Source organism: Ovis aries, chromosome 2, assembly GCF_016772045.2.
Source record: "Ovis aries strain OAR_USU_Benz2616 breed Rambouillet chromosome 2, ARS-UI_Ramb_v3.0, whole genome shotgun sequence".
In the NCBI taxonomy this organism is placed as follows: Eukaryota; Metazoa; Chordata; class Mammalia; order Artiodactyla; family Bovidae; genus Ovis; species Ovis aries.
In genome coordinates this window covers 47,319,847-47,343,822 of record NC_056055.1, presented here as the reverse complement: position 1 = coordinate 47,343,822, position 23,976 = coordinate 47,319,847, and the positions used below count along the sequence as shown (strand labels likewise).

At 44.3% G+C, this 23,976-nt stretch overlaps 1 long non-coding RNA gene across 15 annotated transcripts in view; it reads left to right on the top strand.

The window, feature by feature from the left end:
• The first annotated feature begins 3,182 nt into the window (after positions 1–3,182).
• Positions 3,183–23,976, top strand: part of LOC105607506 (uncharacterized) — a 63,977-nt gene continuing 43,183 nt past the window's right edge. For 2 of the 15 annotated variants that reach the window (XR_009599185.1, XR_006058621.2), the window contains exons 1-8: positions 3,183–3,353; positions 4,102–13,837; positions 14,031–14,097; positions 14,550–14,682; positions 16,070–16,245; positions 17,822–17,999; positions 22,223–22,329; positions 23,578–23,715. This is a non-coding gene — a long non-coding RNA (uncharacterized LOC105607506). Of the gene's footprint in view, positions 3,354–4,101; positions 13,838–14,030; positions 14,098–14,549; positions 14,683–16,069; positions 16,246–17,821; positions 18,013–22,222; positions 22,330–23,577; positions 23,716–23,976 lie in introns of all 15 variants that reach the window. The other 13 variants (XR_009599184.1, XR_006058616.2, XR_009599189.1 and 10 more) reach the window with 12 other exon arrangements.

The following is a 23,976-nucleotide window of genomic DNA, read 5'->3' as shown; positions in this document are numbered from 1 at the left end:
AGGAACAATCAAGGCTTGTTATTTTATTTTATAGAATGCAGAGAAGTAAGAAAAAAAAATTGCTCACATTAGAAAAAATAAAAAATTAACCTGTACAGTTTCAAAACCATGGAAAAATATTGAAATATTGCTGGTGACACTCATGCTTAATCACCTATATTCAGAAAGTAATGGCAAATATAGAATAGCTGTGCATGTGTGTGTGTAATCATCGTAAAGTTATGGAAATAAAGTTTTAAAAAAGTAAACTTCTGACTATAGTATGTTAATTGCAAAATGCTGTTTTAAGGGATAATATTTTGGAAATAATGCCCCAGGCTCTGTAACAGCCATTTGTTAATTTTAACATTTTCTTTAGTTGAGTATAATAAGGAAGACTGTCTCATTTCTTTCTCTGTAAATTTAGGGGTTTTGATATCCGGATTCAGAGTTTCTAGTTACCTATTGTTACATGCGCTTCCTTGTATCTTATTTCCCTCAGGGTTGATGTTCACTTGGGAGGCACTAGGCTGGCTGTCATGGTATTTTGAACCTGGGCCCCTGTGTGGATTGTCTGGTGTTGAGCTGTATCATTTGTTAAAACTTTTGAGCTACCATCCTATCATCCTTGGGAATAAGGACATTAACCTGGTGCTTGTACCTTCTGACTTTCAACATAGAATCCCACTGCAGATGGTGACTGCAGCCATGAAATTAAAAGACGCTTACTCTTTGGAAGAAAAGTTATGACCAACCTAGACAGCATATTCAAAAGCAGAGACATTACTTTGCCGAGTAAGGTCTGTCTAGTCAAGGCTATGGTTTTTCCAGTGGTCATGTATGGATGTGAGAGATGGACTGTGAAGAAGGCTGAGCCTCAAAGAATTGATGCTTTTGAATTGTGGTGTTGGAGAATACTCTTGAGAGTCCCTTGGACTGCAAGGAGATCCAACCAGTCCATTCTGAAGGAGATCAGCCCTGGGATTTCTTTGGAAGGAATGATGCTAAAGCTGAAACTCCAGTACTTTGGCCACCTCATGCGAAGAGTTGACTCATTGGAAAAGACCCTGATGCTGGGAGGGATTGGGGGCAGGAGGAGAAGGGGACGACCCAGGATGAGATGGCTGGATGGCATCACGGACTCGATGGACATGAGTCTGAGTGAACTCCGGGAGTTGGTGATGGACAGGGAGGCCTGGCATACTGCGATTGATGGGGTCGCAAAGAGTCGGACACGACTGAGCAACTGAACTGAACTGAACTGACCAGTTTTCTCAGCACCACTTGTTAAAGAGATTGTCTTTAATCCATTGAATATTCTTGCCTCCTTTGTCAAAGATAAGGTGTCCATAGGTGTGTGGATTTATCTCTGGGCTTTCTATTTTGTTGCTTTGATCTGTATTTCTGTTTTTGTGCCAGTACCATTTAAAGTCAGAACTGGTTCATTTATCTAAGAAACTTGACTAAAAGTTTTCATTTTGCACAAACACTGTCTAATGACGCATCATCAACAGGAAAATCTGTTGCCAATTATTGAAGGCTTGCTGTGTGCCAGGCAGTGTATCAAGTCATATGTATATAATGTATCGATTAATTCCTAGAGAATGCACTTTTCCAGTCCCTGATCATTGTAGCAAATTTGAACTCGTCCTTTTCACATTTCTTCAGAGAGTCTCTGGTTTTGTGTTAGTAGTAGACCTGAAATGTAAGAGCCAAGTTAACATGTTTACGCTTTTATTATCTGTCTTGACATTATAAAAGTTTCCCTGGTGGCTCAGATCATAAAGAATTTGCCTGCAATGCAAGAGACCCGGGTACAATCCCTGGATTGGGAAGATTTCCTGGAGAAGGGAACCGCTTACCCATTCCAGTATTCTTGCCTGGCAAATTCTGTGTACAGAGGAGCCTGCCAGGCTACAGTCCACATGATCACAATTAGTTGGACACAACTGAACAATTAACACATTATAAAATCAAATTTATTAGATTAATAGAGCTTCAATTTTTTTTTAAAGCAGTAGTACACTAGTTCCAAAGCAAATATTAACTGGTAGCCCAGTATACAGAACAAACAAGATGCAAAGTTTAGGTTAGAATTATGCTCAGAATATGCTTCTGAGCATAGACAACCAAAGATGTTCAGAAATATAAGCCATTCCTGGACACAGATTCTACTGACTGTTAAAGGTTGAATTGTGTCCCTCTGAAAAGACATGTTGAAGTCCTAACCCCTGCTACCTCAGGTGACTTTATTTGGAAATGAGTCTTCACAGAGGTAATCAAGTTAAAATGAGGTCATTAGGGTATGCCCTAAATGACGTGTGTCCTTATAAATAGGAAATTTGGACACAGACACACAGGAAAGGAGGACATTGTGAAGACAGAGAGAATGCCATCTACAAACGAAGAAACATGTAAAGCTTAAGCTTGGAGAGAGGCGTGGACCAGATGCTTCCACTGAGCTCCCAGACATCACTGCTGTTAATCCCTATCCAGCAAACTGAGGCTCACTCCTTATTCACTTTACTAAGTCTTATAACCTGGTAAACTGTATAAACAAATTTAAATCAAGTTCTAAAATCCATATCTGGGGCTCCACGCCTCCTGCAAATCTTTGGCAAGGCTATCTTTCAAAGACGCATTGTCTTTGCTTTCCCAGTTCCTTTCTAGGCATTCAACTTTCTCTCTTAAATTCTCTGGGCCCACTTGATTTCAGCAGCAGGAACCCTACCTAGTGCTGAGAAACTAAATATTAGAGAAAATCCTCAACTAAGACTTTCGGACTCCAGGTGCTAGGTGTATTTTTCCTTCTTGTCAACTAATTCTTAATTGCTCCATCCAGGTTAAAGTTCCCAGGAATTCTAGGGTTCTTGCAGCCCCAAACTTTTCCTCTTTCTCAATTCAGTTCAACTTATACTCTTATTTGAATGTGACTCCAGGTCTGAAGAACAGTGCTCTAGCAGGGTGAGAAGACGCCAACCCTCAACTGGCTGCGACCTGGGCGACACCCATCAGTAAATGCACGCCACGGAAGTTCAGAGGGGGGCCAAGCTTTGTCCTTGGATCCTGCGCTCTACGATCTCGGATTCCCGGAGCGCGGGGAGCTTCCGGCGCGGGCCGGCCCCTCCTCCTGGGGGCGGGGCCTGCCACTCCCGCTCCCACCTCTCTGGCCGCGCTCGAGCGCAGCGCGGCGGAGGAGGGGCCCTGATTTCCGGGCGGCGGAAGGAGACGCGGCCGCGTGAGGCCGAGGCGATTTGAAAACACGCTTCCGGTGCGAGAGGCTGAGGCCGGTGGTGCCCGCCGTTGCCCACTGGGCTCTTCCTCGCACGTTCTTCCCCTCTGCCTCCGCGCCCGGGTCCCGGCCGGGTCCGCAGGTGAGCTGTCGCCGGCGGTTGGGCCAGGCCCTCCCGGGGCGCGGGACGGCGCGCGGGGCCGTTGCCCTGGGCCGTTGCCCCTCGGTCCGCGGCCCAGGCGGGTAGGGCGGGCTGGGATCAGTCTGAGTCCCCCGGGGGCCGGGTTGTGGCGCTCCGACAGAGCAGGGCCTGGGTGCGGAGAGGGGCAGCAAGGGGGCGAGCACCCCGAGGTCATTTGAAGAGTTTCAAGTGACTGGGAGGGTTTGCGCGGTTTTGGATCTAGGAGACTTTTAGGCCGGTGTGCGTTAATTGGGCCCCGCTTCCTGGACTGCGGTCCGGACTGCCGTCCCCTGTGGGAGAAGGAAAGATAGTTTCTTGAAAACCATGGAGTCTTCGCTTATGGGATACGGGACCAAAGTCTGGGGTTGAGGATGCGCAGTCGTCTCTTAATCGGCCCTCGCAGTCCAGGTGTGGAGTAACCAACCGAGCAGGTTCGGACCATCGGATGTCTCTAGTGGTCCTGGTCTGGGATATTTGTTCTTTGGAAAGTCAGGTGTCTCCGATTCGCCCCTAGGTAGAGTTTGGAGGAACTCGTGAGCGTAAGGTGTTAGGAAATTACCGAAGGCCGAGTACAATGTGACTTATTGAGGGTTTTTTTTTTGTCGGGTGGAAAGAAGTTGGAAATTAGGGGAGGGTGCTGGTTCCAAATAGGAAAAGGAGTACGTCAAGGCTGTTTATTGTCACCCTGCTTATTTAACTTATTATGCAGAGTACATCATGAGAAACGCTGGACTGGAAGAAACACAAGCTGGAATCAAGATTGCTGGGAGAAATATCAATAACCTCAGATATGCAGATGACATCACCCTTATGGCAGAAAGTGAAGAGGAACTATAAAGCCTCTTGATGAAAGTGAAAGAGTAGAGTGAAAACGTTGGCTGAAAGCTCAACATTCAGAAAACAAAGATCATGGCATCCGGTCCCATCACTTCATGGGAAATAGATGGGGAAAGAATGGAAACAGTGTCAGACTTTATTTGTTTGGGCTCCAAAATCACTTCAGATGGTGACTGCAGCCATGAAATGAAAAGACGCTTACTCCTTGGAAGAAGAGTTATGACCAACCTAGTAGCATATTCAAAAGCAGAGACATTACTTTGCCAACAAAGGTCCGTCTAGTCAAGGGTATGGTTTTTCCTGTGGTCATGTATGGATGTGAGAGTTGGACTGTGAAGAAGGCCGAGCGCCGAAGAATTGATGCTTTTGAAGTGTGGTGTTGGAGAAGACTCTTGAGAGTCCCTTGGACTGCAAGGAGATCCAACCAGTCCATTCTGAAGGAGATCAACCTTTGGATTTCTTTGGAAGGAATGGTGCTAAAGCTGAAACTCCAGTACTTTGGCCACCTCATGGGAAGAGTTGACTCATTGGAAAAGACCTTGATGCTGGGAGGGATTGGGGGCAGGAGGAGAAGGGGACGACCGAGGATGAGATGGCTGGATGGCATCACTGACTCAATGGATTCGATTCTGAGTGAACTCTGGGAGTTGGTGATGGACAGGGAGGCCTGGCGTGCTGCGATTCATGGGGTTGCAGAGAGTTGGACACTACTGAGCAACTGAACTGAACTGAACTGAAGTGAGGTGGCAGACAAACTAGCTGAAATTAGGTTAGGTCGAAATCCTGATAGACTAGACCCTCCCTTTTGTTGTAATTCGAAAGCCTGTGGTTGGAGCATATGAAATTCATCTTGAAAACTTTTGAGGCTCACCTCCTTCAAGTGCTGTTAGAACTCAGTCCCTGAGGTTGGTGTTCCTACCATCCATTCTATACCGGCTACTGCAAAAGTGGCTTGTGTTAGTTTCTCAGTTGTATCCAACTCTTTGTGACCCTATGGACTCTAGCGTACGCTCTCCAAGGGATTTTGCAGGCAAGAATACTGGAGTGGGTTGCCATTTTCTTCTCCAGGGGATCTTCCTAACCCAGGGATTGAACCTGGGTCTCCCACACTGCGGGCAGACTCTTTATCCTTTGAGCTACCAGGGAATCTGGGAGGAATAGTTAAGGATTTAAGTGAAGTAGGCATGGTAGATATAACACGTAACAGTTATGTGTGTCTTTGTTTTTTGCATCAAGCATTGCACTGCCGGGAGCCAGCATGAGGAATCCTGCCAATGACAAGGTCATGAGGAAGGAAGCCTGACAAAACGTAAGGATGTGATTAGGCTTCATGGGTTCCCCCTTGTTAGGTAAAAGACAACCAGGTACACCAAAAAATGTCTAACAGGCTTTAATGGCAAAGCGCTCCTGGGCAGGGTTCCCGGACCCGAACCGGGCAGGTCAAGGAAATCCGTGGCGCCAGGACCGCGTTGGATGTTTGTTTATATATGCACATCGCGAGGGATGGCTGGGCTAGCGGATGGGGGTTTGAATAGGTTGCTGGTTCGCGGCATCGAGAGCTGATAGGTTTCTCTATGCAGCTGGGGCGGGGTGGCTTTAGCTGGCTGAGTGTGCTGTCATTGGTCCCTGGCATCCGGGAGGCTCCCTCCGTTAGGGACTTCCCCCGCCGGTGGGGGAGAGGAGGGGGCGGCTCGTCATGGCAACCAGTGAAGTGTGCTGTCATTGGTCCCTGGGATCTGAGAGGATCCTCCATTAGGGACTTTCTCGCCAGGGGGAGGGAGAGGAGGGGCGGCCCATCATGGCCCCCCGGGGTCCGACCTTACAATCTGACCCTTTTGATAGGATAAGGGGTGCCGTTATCGTTTCTTGCTACTTCCTGCTAAACTGGGGCGTTGTTGGGGCTGAGGGTCGTGGCCGGATCCCGGTGACCTTTAAGGGGCCTCAGGGTCTCTGGACGGGAGTTTGGAGTATGCGGCCACCATCAGCATCCGTCCAGTAGCCGTCTGGGTCAGGTCCCTGACCCTCTGGAGGAGGATCTGAAAAACACAAGGTCCTGTCGACAGGATGAGGAACAAGGTGGTGAGGGGTCCGAGAAGTGGGAAAAGCCATTTTGCCCAAGATGACTTCCACCATCCCCAAAAGTTGGAACCGCCTGACTTGGCCTGTCTAAGTCTGATGCTTTCTCTCAACTCTTGGACCTTGTTCTGAACTATCCCTGAGGCATTAATGAAAAAACAACAGTCTTCCCCTAAGAACTGACAGGTTCCCCCTTTTTCGGCCATTAGCAGGTCTAGGGCCCTTCGATTTTGGAGAGCTACTCCTGCCAGAGAAGTTATCTGGGTCTGTAATGCCATCAAGGAGTCTGCCACCTTGTCCAGGTCTCGACTGAGGTCTGCGGAAAGCTTGTAGTAAAAGTGTGTGGCTGCCCCCAATCCCCCTGCCCCCAGTCCTAAGGCTGTGAATAACCCTCTCCGAGGAGCAGGGGAGCTGCAGCCAGTGCCCTTCGTCGGCGGTGGGTTGGTCAGATCTGGTCTTCCATCGCCTGTGGTGTCAGAATGGTCAGGTAAGCGTAAGGAAAACTGGGGTGCAAGGCTGAGTCCAGTTGGGTGGAAAACATTGTAGTAAGGTGGTCTGATTACAGAGAAAGAATAGCCCGGGTTTTCCACATATTGGAGGGTTTGGGGATAAGGGGCCTCGTGTCGGGCCATCACAAGCCACTGTGGTTAAAGAGTCATGGATCTGGGTGATAATGGACATTGCCTGTTTTTCGGGTAGGACTAGTTTGTCGTGGAGTGTGATCCATCCCGAGGGGTGTTTGGAAGTGCCCTCCTGTGAGAGGAGGGCCTCCGTTTCTGCCTTTGAGTAGTTAGGTGTACGGGAGGTCTTAAGAAATAGTATAGGCAGAGGCCCCTGCTGTAAGGCTATCTGTTGGGCCACCTGGCCAGCCCTATTGTTGCCTAAGGAAACTGTGTCATGAGTCGTTTGATGTCCTTTGCAGTGTAGGATGGCTACCTGAGTGGGCTGTGAGATGGCCTCCAGGAGCTTGGTGATTAGAGGGGCATTAGAGATGGGTGATCCCTTGGTGGTGAGGAATCCTCTCTCCCTCCAGATAGCTGAATGTGAATGTGCAATTAAAAAGGCATATTTGGAATCGGTATAAATGTTAACCCGTTTCCCTGTTTCCAGGTGTAAGGCTCTAGTGAGTGCTATTAGTTCTGCCTTTTGGGAGGTGGTTCCCTCTGGCAGTGGGCAAGCCTCGAGGATGTCATTGGTGGTCACAATTGCATATGCCCGGCGCCCAGTAGGGTCTCGTTTTGAACTGCTACAAACAGTGTGAGGTCTGGGTTTTGCAGTGGAGTAGCAAAAAGGTTTGGGGGCGGTTGGGTGAGAGTGTCTAGGACCTCTATGCATGAGTGAGGCTCTGTGTCCTTGCCTGAAGGACAGGTCGGAAGCGAAGGGAGAGAAGATAGGGGGTTTAGTTGGGAGCTGCGACCCAAAGTAACCTGGGGTTATCCAGAAAGACTAAGTGGAATTGTTGGAGCCGAGAGTCGCTAAGGTCTGACAGGAATCTGGAAGCCAAGAGGTCAGCCAGACGGTGTGGTGAGAATATAGTTAGGGGTTGGTCTAGAATTAGCTTTTTTGCATCTGCGTATAGAGAAGCTGCTGCTGCCAGGGCACGTAGGCAGGGGAACCATCCCCGGGCGGTGGGGTCTAGCTGTTTGGAGATAAATGCCACTGGCAGCACTTCAGAGCCCGCAGGCTGTATGAGGGCTCCAAAGGCTATGCCCCCTTTTTCATCAGTATACAGGTGATAGGGGAGGTTGGGATTGGGCAGGAAGAGTGGGGAAGAGGACAGCAAAGCTGAGTGGAGGTTGTAGAAAGCCTTTTTGAGCTGTTTCTGAAGAGAGTGGTCCAGTAGGGGTGTCTTTTGCAGCTGTGTAGAGAGGTTTAGCCAGTGAAGCATAGTTGGGGACCCAGTGCCGGAAGAATCCTGTTAACCCCAAAAAGGATAAGATTTGTTCCCCAGTGGAAGGAGGGCAGCGGTCTCGGAGAAGACTGACTCTGTCAGTAGTTAGAGCTTTAGTTGTTGGGGTAATCTTTAGACCTAGGTATGTTACAGAGGTCTGGGTGAGTTGGGCCTTTTGTTGAGACGCTCGGTATCCTTTAGAGCTAAGGAAGTTAAGAAGAATAGTGGTATGTGTCTGAGAGAGAGCTTGTGAGGGCCTGCAGAGCAGAAGGTCATCCACATACTGTAAGAGGACACTAGGGGCCAGAGGACATGTAGCCAGATCCCAGGCCAGAGCCTGGCCAAAAAATGGGGGCTGTCTCTAAACCCTTGGGGAAGGACTGTCCATGTTAGCTGGGAGGATTGTCGGGTTTCTGGGTCAGTCCATGTGAAAGCAAAGAGGAACTGGCAGTCTGGGTGTAAGGGAATAGTGAAAAAGGCATCTTTGAGGTCTATGACAGAAAAGTGAGTCATATTGCTAGGGATGTCAGAAAGTAAGATACAAGGATTGGGGACAATTGGATGAGCAGGGATTATGGCCTCGTTTATCAGTTGACGGTCCTGGACCAGTCGGTAGCCGCCAGAAGCTTTCTGTACTGGGAGAATGGGGGTATTGCAGGGGGAGGCCGTGAGGACCAAGAGGCCCTGGCCTAAGAGGTGGTCTATGATTGGCTTAAGACCGTGTAGGTGAGTCTGAGAGATGGGGAATTGAGGGCAGCTTGGGAAATGGGAAGGATTACATAGTTTGATCAGGATGGGGGTGTGATGGGTTGCTACCAGAGGGATTTCAGTGTCCCAAATGGTAGGGTCGACAATTGGGGCTTCAGGGGAGCAGAGGAGGAGTAGGGGCAAGGTGAGAGATTAGGAAAGTGGAAGAGGTAAGTGAATGGTGGCTTTAAGTTTAGCTAAAATGTCTCTCCCTAGCAGGGGAGTGGGACGTGAAGGGATTATCAGAAAAGAGTGAGTGAACAAGAAGTGGTCAAGTTGACAGGGCTGTGGCCCAGTCTGCAAGGGTCGTGAAGATGTGCCATCTATACCTACCACCGAGACCTGGGAAGGATGTAAGGTGCCCCCAAAGGAGGGAAGAATCGAATAAGCAGCCCCTGTATCTATCAAAAAATTGATAGACTTACCCGCCACTTGAAGCATTACCCTGGGCTTGGCTTGGGTTATGGGGGTCCCTGAGTCTGGGTGCCGTCAATCTTGATCAAAGGAGAGAAGTTCCAAGGCAGGGTGTAGAGAGGAAATGTCCTTTTGGGGGCCCAGACCCCGGCCCGGTAAGGTCGGGGTCTGAGTCGCCTGGGGACAGCCACTCGCCCAGTGTCCCCGTTGTTTGCAGTGAGGGCATGGCTTTTTTGGGGGCTGGGGGTTTCGGCATTGGCGGGCCCAGTGGCCCTCATGACCGCATTTGAAGCAGGCTCCCGGTGGTGGCTTCTGGGGACCCACCTTTTGTCCTGTGGCCGGCCGCAGGGCTGCTACAAGTGCCTGGGTGTGTTTTTCAAGGAGGTCGGCCTGGAGTTTGGCTTTTTTTTAAGCCTTGTCTTGCAGCTAGCTTCAGCGGTTTCTTCTCGGGCATTGTAAACCTTAAAGGCCATTTTTACCAGGTCTTGGAAGGGGGTCTGAGGCCCATCCTCAGCCTTGGAAAGTTTTTTTCTGATGTATGAAGCTGATTGGGATATAAAACGGTTGGCTAGGGTAGTAACCCCCGCCGGAGAATCTGGGGCAATCCGGGTATAGGTGGTGAGAGCCTCTGTCAGCCTGTTAAGAAAGGCTGCTGGGTTTTCATCGGGGCCCTGGGTCACTTCATCTAGTTTAAGTAGGCTTACTACCTTAAGGGAGGTGGTCTCCATTCCCTCTACTAGGCATTCTATCATGTATTGAATATTGGCCTTCCCTTTTTGTCCCTCTTGATAGTCCCAGTCTGGGTCTGTGTCTGGAATAGCAGCTGCTCCAGGTGGCCGAGCAGGGTCAGCTGGGTTGACTAGATGCCTCTGGTCTGCTGTCTCCCTTGCTGCAGCCCAAATGGCCTTTCTTTCTTCTGGGGTAGTAGTGGACCCCAGGATGACAAATATGTCTTGCCAAGTGAGGGCATAAGATCGAGACAGCTGGGTGAAGTTTTTGATGTAATTGGAAGGGTTGGCTGAGTAGGAGCCTAGGCACTGTTCGATATGGGCAAGGTCCTGGAGTGAAAAGGGTACGTGGACATGGGTGAGACCCTCCAGGCCGTCCACCTGGCGGAGAGGAAACAGGGAAGCTGGTGGCATGTTGGGAGTGGTTTGGGATCTTGTGTGTGAGCTGACTGGTGAGTCAGAAAGGGGGGGCATGGAGGAAGGGGTGGACATTGAGGTGGAGCCATGGGAGCAGCGAGTGGTGTAGTCACAGAAGAGTCGGGCTGTGAGGACAGTGAAGGGGGAGACGATAAGGGGGGAAGGGGTGGATGGAGAGACGGAGCCAAGGTCAGAGCCAAGGGGGCGGCGGGAGGCATAATCACAGGAGAGTTGGGCTGTGAAAGTGGTGGGGGAGGAGGCGATGAGGGGGGAAAGGGTGGATGGAGAGACAGAACCAAGGACGGAGCCAAGGGAACGGCGGGAGGCATGGCCACAGGAGAGTTGGCCATGGAGGGAGTGGGCGAGGGTGATAGAGGGGAGGTTGGTGAGGCCAGGCATGAAGGAAGGGGTGGGTATAGAGATGGCCTTGTTATAGGAGGGCTAGGCTGCGAGGACGATGGGGGAGGGGAGGACATGGAGGGAGTGGGTGAGGGCGACAGAGGGGAGGTTGGTGAAGTAGCAGGGGCTGGAGTGTGTGGTGGGGGGCGGGCACTAGGTCTTCTGGAGGCACTGTAAGGGCAGAAGTTTCTGGCTCAGGTGTCTCTGGCTGGGCTGCTGACGGCCTCCCTGGTGATGTAGGGCTAGAGAGAGCCATGGTTAGGAGAATTTCAGAAGGGGAACAGCGGGTGCGTAGAGTGGGACGGGGAGCACAACAGCCAGAAAGCCTGTACGTAGGGCACCTCAGACCATTTTCCCGTCCTCCGGCAGTAATTATCTAAGTCACGGAGGATGTCAAAATCGAAAGTCCTGGTTGGTGGCCATTGTGAGCCATTATCTAAAGAATATTGGGGCCATGCCTCAGAACAAAGGTGAGTTAAGCGCTTGGGATGAATTTCTCCAGAGATATGTAGAGTTCTGAGGTTGGCAAGTAAACATTCTAGTGGTGTAGACCAGGGCCGGTCAGGCTTGGAGGCAGCCGCCCCCATGGTAAGTATGAAACGAAGGTCCTGGACCAGTCGTTAACAGGGCTGGGAGTAGTCCGGTCAGGCGTCCCCGAATGGGCCATTAACCCAGCGAGGAGAAGGCCGCTCAATCAAGATGGACGTCTTCAAATTGACAGGCGGCAAGGAAGCAAGCCTGGCTTGCGGAGGAGGGGGTCTGACGCGGATGCGATTTACTGGGACCTGGATACCCTAGGCATAATTGCCACGGGAGCAAAAACCCCCAGAGCCCGACTGATGGAACTTACCCCTGGAACTTACCCCGTATCCTGCCAGACGGTTAAATGGTCCTGGAGGAGTGACAGGGTGACCTGGTCTGGTGCGGGCCAGACCTGAGGGGGCTGCAAATCCTGCTCTGAGCGGGATGGGCCCTCACCTCGGGCCCCACGTTGGGGGCCAAGTGTTAGGTAAAAGACGACCAGGTACACCAAAAAATGTCTAACAGGCTTTAACGGCAAAGCGCTCCCGGGCAGGGTTCCCGGACCCGAACGGGGCAGGTCAAGGAAATCCACGCGCCCGGACCACGTTGGAAGTTTGTTTATATATGCACATTGCGAGGGATGGCTGGGCTAGCAGATGGGGGTTTGGATAGGTTGCCGGTTCGCGGGTCACGAGCCGATAGGTTTCTCAATGTGGCTGGGGCGGGGTGGCTTATGCAGCTGAGGTGGTTCATGCAGCTAGGGCGGGGCGGCTGTAGCTGGCAGAGGGTGCTGTCATTGATCCCTGGCATCCGGGAGGCTCCCTCAGTTAGGGACTTCCCCCGCCAGTGGAGGAGAGGAGGGGGCGGCTCGTCATGGCAACTGGTGAAGTGTGCTGTCATTGGTCCCTGGGATCTGAGAGTATCCTCCATTAGGGACTTTCTCGCCGGGGGGAGGGAGAGGAGGGTTGGCCCATCATGGCCCCTGGGGTCCAACCTTACACCCCTGATATTTCCCAGGCATGTACCCCAAAAAACCAAAAATCTGCCGGCTTTTGTATTCTGTCCTCCTGATATTCTCTGGAAAAAAGTCAAATCAGGGCTTTAGTCTTCTGCATTTGAAAGGGATGTTTCAGTTAAACCCCCTCTGATAACTCTCTAGCTTGCCTAACAGGTTCCCCTGGACCTCTTACAGCTTGTGAATTGCTTACAGCCCCCAACCACGAGAGGCACAAAGCTTAAAGCATCTTAAAGATACAGAGCCTTTTTAAAGAGTTAAAAATCATATTGGTAGAGGGTTTTCACTGTTGACTCAATGACTGCCGCCAGGCCTCCATATTCTTTATCTTTTAGGCACCTGGGAGGATGTTAATCAACGTAAACGGGATATGGAAAAAGATATATAGTAGTTTTGATGTTAGCAACGCTAGACTTTTGAGTTAATTACTTTTGTTATAAATCACTGTACTCCTTTTACTTGTTATAAGTTGCTGTATCTTTGCTATGTAAGAATGTAACTTTATTTAGTGCTTTCTGAGAGTGGCACCAGACTTTGGGAAGATCAACACAAATAAGTCTTCTGGTTGACAAACCCTTATCAGAAAAAAGGCTGTAAAATGTTAATTGGCCCTTTTTGGCCAGAAGATGATGTAAATCACCTAAGACTTGTGTATGCAATTAGGTATACAGAGAGAAAAGCCTGGTTTTGATAAGAGTCTGGACTGCTAATGCTGTATAACTTTGTGTTACCCATTGATCTCTATGTATAATCAAAAAGTATAAAAGGCCTTCTGAACAATAGAGGATGGGGACAGTCGCTGGACTGGTTTCCCCGTGTCTCCTCTCTAATTTCTGGCTGAATTCCCATCTGGGGCATGGAGGCTCACCATGTCTACTTACTTGTCTCAGCTTTTAAGATCCACGTGAGGGGGAGCCCAAGGCGGGGCACCCCCTGATATTCAAGAGGACACTGGTGGCCTAATGTAGATGGTGCAAGCTCCTTGTCTGAAACTTTATTGGCTTCCCATGTAAACCAAGTTATTCAGCCTTCTTTCTCTACTTAATTTTCCTACTACACTATTTCTTCCTAAACTAATCTTATATTCTTATATTAACAAACAAATAAGTTTTCCTCGCCTACGCCGTCCACGCTTCAAATTTCCCTGAATCCACTGGGGCTGGACCCTGGCACACGGTTCTCTCGAATAATGTAGATCATCTTTTACTGAATTTAACACTGTCTGATATCATGGTCTCCCTGGCAAATGCCTCAACTTTGCAGAAGGATTCCAGTTGGATAGAAAGGATAAGGAAATTTGTAACGGAAACCCTTGAAGATGGCTCTAGGCTAAATAGTAAGCAGCTGAACAGATTGCTTGGAGTCTTCTGGAGGTTAATGCAGATATAGCCAAACAGAGGTAGGTGTTAATGCTTTGTCCTTATTTAAGAGAGGAGCTCTTATGCATGCTATTAATATTTAGAGTCTAACTTTGAGTTATAACTGTTAAACATTTCACATAGTCATTTACGTTCAACCCATAAAAGGTAGCTAGCATAATCATGAAGGAATATTTCCTTGAACTCTGATTGCTGAGAACACCTCTTTTTCAGTGGGTAGGTCCACTCTGAAGCTGATGGGACGGTTTTCTACTAGATTACATAGTTGGAGTGAAAGGAGGTAAGTTTTATTAAGAGGAAGTGACATTGAGCCTAAGGATGAAGAAGTACTCTTTTCTGATCTAATTTGACTAGAAATTGATCCTTCTCTCTTTACCTTTCTTGCAACTTGAAGTTATGTTGCATTAAGTCAGTTTTTAGTGTGACTTACTAATTCTTTTCATTCAAAACAGAGCTTTCCTGGTTGGTTCCTGGCTTATCCACCTTTCTAGTATTCTGTTCTTCGCTGTCCTTTCCTAGGTTTGTTGTCTCTCAGGAAAATTTGTACTGTAATCTCTGGTTGGTTTGACTTTTGTATTAGGCCATTGATGTAGGATTTTGATGGTAGTCATCAGTTTGTGGCTAAAATCTGCTTTGTCATAGGAACAAGGTGCTTCTGTGCTTTTTAGAAGAAGTATGGTGCTGGTGAAGAAACATTTTGACTCACATGCAGTTGTTTTCTCTTGTTTTTAGAGGCTACAGAGTCTCTCATAAAGGCAGTTTATACATTGTATCAGCAGAGAGGCCTTCTCATTCCAGTTCGGACTTTGTTACTGAAGTTTTTCAGTAAAATCTATCAAAAAGAACTGAGGTCTTACAGAATCCGGTACAGTTTCCTTGTTATTTTGCTTTTCTTTTTCTTACCAGGTTACTTTGTAATCTGTATAAATAAGATGATAGAGTGGTTAAATCTTTGGAGAAATTCTCTCTCTTTATCCTTTTTGGTTTCATTAAAAAAATTTTTTTTATAAAGAGGCATACATAATAGTTCCAGTAACCTTTATGCACATAACTGAGAAGGTAAAAGTCTCTTTGAGCATATATTTCCACTTGTCTGCTTAACAGCTAAAGGACAATTGGAACCACCTGTAGCAGCCTCAGAGTTTTCTTTTGCTTCCCATAAAAATTATGGAGGTTTAACCTCTGGCCCTTAGTGACATATTGGGACATATGGTATAAGAATGAGGGCAGTGGAAGAGGAGAGGTGTACAATAGGTGAAGGAGATTAAAAGGTACAAACTTAGTTACAAAGTAAATAAGCCATGGGGATGTAATATACAGCATAAAGAATATGACCAGTAACACTACAGTAACTATTATTAGGACAGGTGGTTACTAGACTTGTGGTGACCATCTGCAGTGTGTACAGTTGTCAGATTATTATGTGATACATTCCTGAAACTAAGATAATACTGTGTGTCAAAAATGTTTCAATAAATTTTAAAAAATAGGAGTATTTTAAAGTGAGAAAGTTCCTGGCTTAGTTTGGTGCTGTCTGGTGACATAGACAACACAAAGAGTAGAACTAAGGAATCCGTTTTTAGATCCGGTGAGTTTGAGGTTTATTTGGGATAGTCTGGAAGAGATGTTTGGGTGAAGGATAAGAGATTTGGGATACCTCAGCATACATAGGTAGTTATTAGAACATATTCGAGTCTTTACTGAGTCAGGGCTTTTCTTAATTTTTCAGTAATTCTCATACTTCGATGCAGGTACTGTTGGTTTCTGCCTTATAGAAGGAAGCTTAGGTTAAATAAGTTGGTGAGTGTCATTCTGCTAAAGGGCAGCCAGACTGAGACTTAAGTTCAGGTCTGTTAGACTCCAAAGGTCATGTGTAAATCACTAAGCTCTTGGGGAACAGCAAAAGTGATTGCTGTGTCCGAGATGAGGCATTAGAGAGTTAGCAAGTATATGAAAGAACTGAAATAACACAAGTTTGAAGTCACTTAATGTGGGGCACCCTGTACTGAGTGCATCAATAGTAAAATAATTATTACAAATTAGTGTAAATAGTTCACAAGAAGCTAAGTAGAGTCTGTGTCTTTTAAGATAAAACTACAATTTACATAGTGCCCCAAATTACATAAACTTTTAAAATACAGTGGGGTAAACCTTAGAGAATGCTATAGATGAATAAATGATGCCAGCCATCTTATAGGCTCTCAAATGTTTAAATAAATGTGGTGTATTTCCCTTCTCTTTGATGGCCTTAGATACCGTAGTTAAGTGTTATCACGTTGGTTGGCTGGTTTACCACTGCAGCTTGCTCATCTCGGCTCCCGAAACCCTGAACTTTCAACACAGCTTATTGACATTATCCATACTGCTGCAGCCCGAGCAAATAAAGAGCTGCTCAGAAGTTTACAAGTTACTGCTCTCCGAATCTATGGTAAGAGTTTTGTGTACCTTTGTAAGTAGTAATCTGTCTGCCCCAATTTAGGAACGATGTTTCAAAGGGGAGATCTTTAGGTTTTACTTTTCCTTCAAATTAGGCATTAATTATACCATGGTAAAATGAACAAAATATCAACCAGTAAATTCATTTTCAATAGTCTTACTTAATACAATAGTTTTAGAAAATTAAAGGTTGTAGATGTTTCTTCAAATCTTAAATTGTCTTTTAAGCCACGAAACTCAAATTCAAAACTGATCTGGTATTTTTACAAAATTCTTTTAAAACTTTGATGGCACATTTTACTTACTTAATCATTAGCAATATCTTGTATGGCTTTCATATATTAATTTTTTATTCACGCCTGAAACCTTTTCATTCTTTAAGCAAAAATATCAATAAAAACATACTGACATATATACATATGTATAATTAGTATTTATTATTGGGACACAATTCATATACCATAAAATTGGCCATTTTACACTGTGCAATTCATTAATTTTTACCATAATCCCAAGATTGTGCAATAGTCACTATTCTCTTATTCCAGAATATTTTTATCACCTCAGAAAGAAACTACCGTTAGTAGTCCATCCCTATTTCCTCATTTCTTCCTTCCTCAGCTCCTGGCAACCACTGCTCACCATTTCTGTCTCTTTGTATTTGCCTATTTCGGTCATTTCTTATAGATGAAATTGTATAATGTGGATCTTTTCAGTCTGGCTTCTTTGACTTAGCATATTGTTTTTAGGATTCATTCATGTTGTAGCATATATGAGTACTGTATTTCTTTTTAATGCTGAGTAACATTCCATTGTTGAAGATACACCACTTTAAATTTATCCATTTATTAGGTGATGAACATTGGTTTGTGTCTTCTTTTTGTGTGTGGTATTACAAAATCTGTATTTTTTAGTATTGCTTATATGTAGGGGCATGTGTACTTTGGCCACCTCATGCGAAGAGTTGACTCATTGGAAAAGACTTTGATACTGGGAGGCATTGGGGGCAGGAGAAGAAGGGGACAACAGAGGATGAGATGGCAGGATGGCATCATTGACTCGATGGATGCGAGTCTGAGTGAACTCCGGGATTTGGTAATGGACAGGGAGGCCTGGCGTGCTGCGATTCATGGGGTCGCAAAGAGCTGGACACGACTGAGTGACTGAACTGAACTGAACTGAAGGGGCGTGTGTGTGTACTCAAATAAGTCTTTGATGTTAAATTAGGTTGATATTATAATTGTCCCTGTTTGGCAAAAGTGCTTGTTTTTTTTTTTTTTACTGTTTTGCTTTGTTTCTGATTCCTTTAACTCCATCAGTTTTTATTTCAAATAACACATTTGAATGTTATGAAATTGAGTGTTAAATGTTATCTTTAAATAATGATAGTATTTAGTCTTTTATTCTAGGCAGTACCTTAAGCCATACATATATGCTTTTTGATAAAACTTTTTTCCATGTAATTGATACGTTAGAATTCAACATAGCACAGTGAAAATGATCAGTCTGCTTTATTAATTCTTGTTTGTATATCTTTTAAAATTTAACTTGTCTTCCTACCTCACTAGATCCACAAGAAGGCGCTGTGGTGGTTCTCCCAGCAGAGTCTCAGCAGCTTTTGGTCCAGCTTGTGTATTTTCTACCCAGTCTGCCTGCTGACTTGCTTTCTCGGTTAAGTCGCTGCTGTATTATGGGAAGACTCAGTGCAAATTTGGCTGCCATGCTTATCGGGATACTGCACATGAGGTAGCATGCTGAAGTGAGCTGTATTTCAAGTGTATGATCTTCTCCCTCACCCTTCCCCTGTCCCTGGTAGTTTATGAGCTGACTTAAAAATACTGCCCCTGCCTTCATTTGCTCTTAAAACAGCAGTTAAAATTGTTGGTTATTACTAGATGGAGGAAGTTCACTAGAGGAAGACTGCTCCCGGTGGTTTGTTCAGTGGTTTGCATTGTCATGGTTTCAGTCACTAAGTTCATGGGCTGTAGCCCACCAGGCGCCTCTGCCCATGGGATTTTCCAGGCAAGAATACCGGAGTGGGTTGCCATTTCTTTTTCCAGGGGATCTTCCTGACCCAGGGATTGAACCCTTGTTCTCCTGCACTGCAGGTGGATTCTTTACCGCTGAACCATCAGGTAGAAACATACAGTGATTTGTGTAGGTGGATTGAAACAGGTTAAAATGATCAGGAGTAAGCCATAGTAAGGATTCAGTGGCAGATGAGAGTGCTGTGCTTTAAAACTTTTGGTGTTATGAAATTGTAATACAGGTCTTCCTTGTTGGAAGGGAGCTCAGTTTAATGTAGGTGGTGAAATAAAAGCTTGCAGACTCCGACAAGGAATCATTGAAATATCTTTGGGTGGGTGGGTGTGTGTGTGGCAAAATATACATCACATAAAGCTTACCGTTTTAACCAGTTGTAGGTGTACAGTTAGAACTGTTTTGGGGCATTGAGTTCATTCACACTGTTGTGCAACTGCTACCACTGTTCACCTCCAGTGCTTGTCATCATTCCAGACTGAAACTCTGTACTGATTATTTCCCCTTCTCCCAGCCCTTGTTTACCACTGTTTTGTCTTCGTGTTTTTGATACATTCATCTGTTAATGGATACTTGGTTGTGCTGCCTTTTGGCTGTTATGAATAATGCAGCTATAAACACTGGTGTGCAGATACCTGTTTGAATCCTTTTAATTCTTTTGGCTGTATAGCCAGAATAGAATTGCTGGATCATATGTTAATTTTCTGTTTAATTTTTTGAGGAACTACTTTCAGAGTGTGACTGTACCCTTTTACCCTCAAAGGTCTTAAAACTAATAGTGTTTCATGTTGCCAGTGTTCAAAGTATCCTTTAAAATTTAATGTTTGTATCAGGCATAGTACTTTCGTATTCAGCCATTTGTTACTGATTGTGGCTCAAGGCCAGGGTCTGATAGTTTTAGGCGGGAATTGAATTTAGGCTGTAGCTGAAAAAATCACAAAACTAGCTGCTTTGTGGCTTCTTGAGCAGATCCTCTGTCCCAATTAAACAGGAGTAGCTCACTTTATTAGTAGATTTTCTTTAGCTTTGTTTGCCAGTCTCTTCATACCAGGATAGGATGTATGTTTGAATGTTGTCACCCAAAGTGTGCTTCATAACTGATAATAACTTTTTCCTTTTAGCAAAAGAGAGCTGTTTGCAATGTGTTGCCTATATGTGAAATCCCTCTTTGTCTGTTTCCCTACTTAATGCCAGGTCTTTAAGAAATGCAATTTAACTTAAGTGGTTTCATGTCTGTTAACTTCCAGTAGAGGGCGCTCTTTTCCCATGATAGAACTAGTGGAGGATCTTTTAACATTCGTTTAAAAGCAGCTTGTGAACACCTCTTAAAATTAATTCTCTTTAGAACTTGTATTTAGTGTCTTTATTGGCATCAGCTATTTTTGACTTATGCTCAATAACTTCTGTAAAGGATTTTTTCACAAGTCTTTTTTTACCTTTTTATTTGTGGCGAGTACTGAGAAAATATTAATTTCAAGTAATGGCAATAGAAGTTTATAATCATCAAAAGCAAACTGTCTTGTAGTTAAAAGTCTACTAAGTTAAATTTTGCCTTTTAGCATTTGCACAGAGTCTTAGTAGACTTCTCTTTCTGTAGATGTATTGTCCCTATTCAAACTAATCTCTTTAAAAATTAAAACAAAATGGGGGCTTTTCAACTTTCCCAGGCCAGTGGTATTATTATTGCATCACTTTTTCTAGATTTAGAATTGAAGAATAATGTTTGGTTCTTTAGAATTCACCTGGGTTATTTCATATCTTAAGTTTTTTCTTCAAAATATCCCCTTCTGTCCTTGATCATGACTGTAAACTTGGCAGCTTTTTCATTATCTCCCACCTGTACCGTTACAGTAAGTAGTCTTGCTTCTCAGCTCCATATATTTCATGCACTGTTGCCAGGTTGATTTTCCTGAAATGTTCCTTTAATACTTTCTGATTTTCATCTGTTATATTAATTGGCTGTACGATCTAGTTCACTTTGGGTATTGTAGTTCTGACACTGTTGTGTCTAGCAGAGGGAGTTTATCTAAGAGCAGATCATCTCAGTTTGTTCAATGTGTGAAAAACCCATCAACTTAAAACTGTTGGTGTTTAGTTTATCTTGTAAAAACTGTACTTAGAATTGCTGTTCCTACCTTTTTCACCATCCACTTAGAGCTTTTTTGAGTTTGAGTTTTTTCTCCCCCTCTACCTACCTGTGTTGTTCTGCTGACCTTTACTCTTCCTTATCCTCTCTGCCCCTAGTTTATTTACAGCTGGTTTGGGGAACATAAGACATGGATGTGGAAACGTAATCTACACTGTTAGATTAAAATATCAGAGAAGGGAGCGGCTACTGAGAAATTCAGCCCGGTTTCGAAGCAGGGTGAACATGTGAGCTAGGCTGCCAGGAGCAGGTCTGGTTTGCTGCTGTTGTCCAAGCATGATTGATAATAGCATCCCTTCTCTTCTCAGAAGTGTTCTGGAGTGTCCAGTATATATGGTCATGGTAGTTTTAAGGACAGTGTGATACATTGCTTGTCTTTGGTCCAAACTAGATTTTAAATGGATTTGCTACCCCTTTTAGCCACTGGGTGGCGCAGTTTTCACTGGGTTCAAGAGGATGTTGGTTTGTTTTCTAATCACCATTTTGTACTCATTTCCATTGAGCATCTCTGACTTTTTATAACCTCTTAGCTTGTGACATTCCCTCCATAGCTCTTTAAGCAAAGAGAAGTCCTTTAAGTGGGAATGATTCAGAAGAATGTTTCCATTATTTTTAACTCCCCAACTCTTAAGAATGTTAATAAGTACAATTATTTCAGTGGTAAAAAATTTAAGTGTTACTTGTTGAATTAGAAACTCCTAATTTTGTCTTGACATTTATTCAGATTTCTGTGATAAAAAGTTGTAGTCTTAGCTTTTTGGATCTGATTATTCTCAGCTTTTTCTTCTTCTTCTTCTTTTTTTTTTTTTTTGCTGTATCCATGGTTGACATTTGCCTGTATTCCTTCTTAGTCTTACCTTGAAGAGAGTTTTTAAAGATATCACTGGAAACTGATCTCATAGCAGGAACCAGATAATCTTCATTTAATGAGAAGCTGCTTTATGTTTAGCTATTCCCTTAAGTCCCCTACCAATACTTTAGCTGCAGTATTTGAAGTAGACTAGTTATAAAGCTTTGCAAAGTATAGGAATGCATAGTTATCACAGAGTGGCTTTAAATGGAAGTATTCTTTACCTAGTTAAGATGTTTTTGCTTAGGTAGGAAGCAGGAGCTTGTTTAAACTTAGCTCATTTATATAAGCAAGGTAAGACTTTTTAAAATAAAGATGAGGTAGTAAATACATAGCAGCTGAACCTACTACTGAAAAGCAGAACTTCATTTTGGCTCCTTGAATCTGAGTTTTGAGTGGCGTGGAAAATTTTTTGAGTTGTACCATATATGTGGACCGGTTACGCTTTTCAAGGAAACATTACATAAATATACGTTAAAAATGTTTTCCATATTATGGTACTTTAATGCTTTATGTAAAGATGATACAGACTATTGATTTTTGTCTGAGCTCTTAAATTAGACTTGTTTTCAATAAAGAAAAATAGTCGTATATTCTGTCTTTATTCCTGAGTCTTCAAGTTGGTCACTTCTAGCAGTGCTGCTGCTGCTAAGTCGCTTCAGTCGTGTCCGACTCTGTGCGACCCCATAGACAGCAGCCCATCAGGCTCCCCCGTCCCTGAGATTCTCCAGGCAAGAACACTGGAGTGGGTTGCCATTTCCTTCTCCAGTGCATGAAGGTGAAAAGAGAAAGTGAAGTCGCTTAGTCATGTCCCACTCTTAGCGACCCCATGGACTGCAGCCTACCAGGCTCCTCTGTCCATGGGATTTTCCAGGCAAGAGTACTGGAGTGGGGTGCCATTGCCTTCTCCGACTAGGTCTCCATTTATTATAGATCATCATTTTCTGGATGGAAGTCTTCAGTGAAAGGACAGAATGGAAGTGTTCAGTTAAACACCAGTAATGCGGACTATTTCAGCTTCTTATTTTCAACACTTACAGGTAACTACACTGGTCTGCCAAGTTAAGGAAAGGAAAAGAACCTAGTATGAAAATTCTCCTAAGATTTACTGTCTTACCTGTTTAGGTCTAAGTTTTGAACCTCACTGCATAATGTTTAAAATGTTCAGTGTGTTAGGAAAAACATCAGATTTTAATTAGCCGTATTTTGCTTTCCATTGATTTCAAAGAAAAATCAGTAAAATGAGTCTTGATGTGTTGGATTGGTAAGTATTTTTACTGTTGTTTTAGATGATTGTACTGTCTTCAGTAGTTTTGTTTTGTAATTGGATGATAAAGATGACAGTGTTTGAAATTTTCTGAAGACTTAAAATTAAGAGACTTATTAAATATGTTAAATCAGATCCGAAAATAGCTTGAAAGGTTCTGATAAGGAGCTGAATGTAGCGAGATAAATATTATATGAAAGAAACAAGTAGACTTGTACATGTTTGTTTGATAGCTTTGGATGTATGCGTTTGAGATGGATGTGAGGGCTTTATGTTTTAATTAGTAGTACCTGTCAAAGGGTTTAGTGGTTTTAGGAAACTCATTAGGAATCAATCAGGAGTGTGATATGGCTTCCAAACCAGATGGTGACTCTTTAGGGCATGTTCGTGGAAGTGCAGTGATCTGAAAACATCAAAGCAGGTAGCTAGGGTCAGACCACACTGTGCTGGTATTCTGATCATTCTAAGAGCTGTCTTTCTGGAGGGACTTTGGCAAGTTGTTTGTGTAGGTCAGACTAGGTATAATAGAGGTGGTAAGAGAATCAGAAATCTTACAAATAGGATCGGTAGAAGAAAGTACACAGTAATTGTTGAAGAAATAGACTTAGGAGGGATGGCATAGTTTTAAAACATTTGGAAGGCTGTTGTTTAAGAATACAGAGTTTGGTATATGTATGAAGGAGCATGCTGTTTCTCTTGTTCATTTGCTTTTTTAAACCTGACATTAATTAGAATGATTGTCTTTCACATTTATTTAAGTATAAAGGTGGTAAAGTCCTCAGTATAAGGGGTATAATATTGTTTCTTGATGTATTACACATTGATTCAGGTCACATCTTTGTTTACATAATTATATGAATTTTATTACATTGCTGGCATTTCATTTTTTAAAATAATCCATGAAGAAATTCAGAGAAAACAGCTTGAAGAATTTAACTTGAAGATACATGTCTATTTTTAAAAAATTATTTAAGAATGTTACATGCTTTGTGATTTATTTTAAATTGGCTTTCTTACTCAGATTAGGGTTTTCAAAAGAGGAACTGACTTGGCTTCAGTCTTCGAGGAGTGCCTCATGTCATCCAGACGCAGCTTTCCCCTGTGCTACTTTACCTCACTGACTTGGAATCAGTTTTTACACCATTGGGACGTAACAGAGGTAATGGTCCATTTGAAAAGGCATGCAAGATTGTTAGAATTCAGTTCATCAGCCACCAATAGTTATTATGTATTAGCATTGCCTCGTGTAAGATATTTTTAGAGATTTATTAGAGTAGTATAAAACACAGTCCCTGTTCTGAAAGTGCATGTGATCCTTGGATAGGCGATGTAGATTCCTAAAAGAATGTTCATAAAAGTTATGCCACTAGAATAGAATAAATTAGCTGTTTGAATGATAGAAACACTTCTATTTTCTTTT